Raw genomic sequence first — 2,528 nt, 5'->3', positions numbered from 1 at the left:
TATATATACTGTATATTTACTCCCCCAAGTAGGTTTCTTTGTAAGACATTATTTTTATTCAATAAACACAGAGCTTTTGTTTTGATACTTCTGGTTTTGTGAAATTAATTATTAGCTAAATACTTAGTTTCATCATTTAGTATTTGGATTTAGCATTTAGATTCAACATTTAAATTTAACATTTAACCTTTAGATTTTAAACGTTTAGCTTTTGGATTTAACATTTAACACTTAGATTTAAGATTTAAGATTTACCTATTAAAGGGCAATCTTGTGTTTCTCAGGCATAAATTTAAATTCTATACCATAATAAAGTAACTATGTCACCTTCAGTTGTTATTAAAATGCTGTTTGTATGTATAAATAGAAAATAAACTTGACTTCTCATCACATCTGTTTCTAAATGCCTTGAATTTGGCCTCGGTCTCTTTAAGAACCTTCTTCCGCTTTTGTCCCACCCATTTCAGGCGGTTCTAGTCCCAACCAGTTGTTTTTGCTCCCCTGCCTGGCTACCCCAGGACAGCATAGGATTTCTCAAACATGCATGAATGAGTCAAAGCAAGACTATGGTCATGTTTTTGATGAGAGGATAACATTATAACATGAAATACAGCTCAAAAAAGTTTGTTTTACATGATATTGCCACTTTAACAATTAGTATTTTAATATAATATTTAGCATTTAAATGTAACATTTAACATTTAGATTTAACATTAGCATTTATTTATGTGCTAAAAGGTGACTAGAAAATCCCCATCACTTTTTCAAACATAATTTGAAACTAAATGTAACAAAATTTTGTTGTTTTTAATCATAAGCTGCTTTACAATTGGTGCTAATTTTACCAGATTTTCTGGGTTCAGCTCACTTTATCTCGATCCAATCACCATTAAACTTTGGGCTTGTATTGCTGATAGAGTTAATAAGACTGATCCTTATTAAAGTGAGATCTGTGTTAGTTACTGCAACAATGCAGATTTACTATGCTGAGGAATAAGTCCTGTTTGTGGACATCCTGCTTTACATGTTAAGCCGTGACAAGAACATTTTCTGATGTAAAATACATTTGAAATCATGATTAAATTTAGTTACATCTCAGAGATCTTTTAAAAGAAAGAAGTCGGATGAAACGTAACAAATTTAAAACAATATTCATGAACCACAGTTGATGTTTATAAGCAAGTGAAAATTTTTATTCAGAGAAATGTGACACACTCTTATCTAATTAAGGGCAGTGTCACCGCTAAGTTAATGAGTGTGATGCTGCAACAGAAAAAAAAGCCTCCATTAACACACCATAATTAGCAGAACATAGTGGAATTAGACAGCCACAATGACAACGCTTTGGTGTTTTTATAATTAAACACCGGAAAATACAACAGTTAAGCCAAATCTTCAAACCCCTTCCAATCTCTTTCAAGCTGGAGAGGGCATGTTTTGTTTTGGCAATACTCTGGAGACGCTGTTGCTGCTGCTGTGAAGTTTGAATTACAGCTCAAAGACAAGAACTGAAAGTGAGGGAGGTCATGACAGCAATGTGTGGGATCCAAAATGTTATTAAGACTCATATACCATAACTACCACTCATACTGTAAAGAATACATAAGAACTGTTTCATCTTTTATGAAATTCATTATTAACCCAGGCATATGTTCCCAGGGATCATACTGGGGAACTCACTGTAGGTACTAGGAAACATGGGTACTGGTCATCTAAGGAACATGGGTACCAGGGAACATAGGTACTGGGGATCACAGTTACTGGGAAACAAAAGTATAGGGCATCATTTGTGCTCAAGAGTATAGGTTCCTGGGGATTATAGGTACTGGGGAATACCATAGGTATCAGGGTAAAATAGGTCATCACAGGCAGCAGGGGACCATAGATACTGGGACACATAGGCACTGTGTAACATATATACCAGGAAACATAGATAACAGGGATCATATGTACAGGGGAACTTGGGTACTGGGAAAAAGGGTACTGGGCCTTATAGATACCAAGGAACATAGATACCAGGGCACAAATGTACTGGGGATCATAGGTACCATCTGTCATAGGTACCGGGAGGTACCAGACATTGTTTGTAGTGGGAAATACCATAAATCATAGGTACCAGACATCATAGGTACTAGGGATCTTAGGTACCATGTGTCATAGATACCAGGGTACCATGCATCATCGGTACCGGGGAACATAGGTACCATGCATCATAGGTACCAGACATCATATGTACTGGGAATCTTAGGTACCATGCATCATAGGTACCAGACATCATAGGTACTGGGGATCTTGTGTACAATGTGTCATAGATACCAGGGTACCATGCATCATCGGTACCGGGGAACATAGGTACCATGCATCATAGGTACCAGACATCATATGTACTGGGGATCTTAGGTACCAGACATCATAGGTACTGGGGATCTTAGGTACCATGCATCATAGGTACTGGGGATCTTAGGTACCATGCATCATAGGTACTGGGGATCTTAGGTACCATGCATCATAGGTACCAGACATCATAT

Source organism: Austrofundulus limnaeus, unplaced genomic scaffold (assembly GCF_001266775.1).
Source record: "Austrofundulus limnaeus strain Quisiro unplaced genomic scaffold, Austrofundulus_limnaeus-1.0 Scaffold222, whole genome shotgun sequence".
NCBI lineage: Eukaryota > Metazoa > Chordata > Actinopteri > Cyprinodontiformes > Rivulidae > Austrofundulus > Austrofundulus limnaeus.
The sequence above is the reverse complement of the archived record's forward strand: the minus strand, read 5'-3'. Positions refer to the sequence as shown.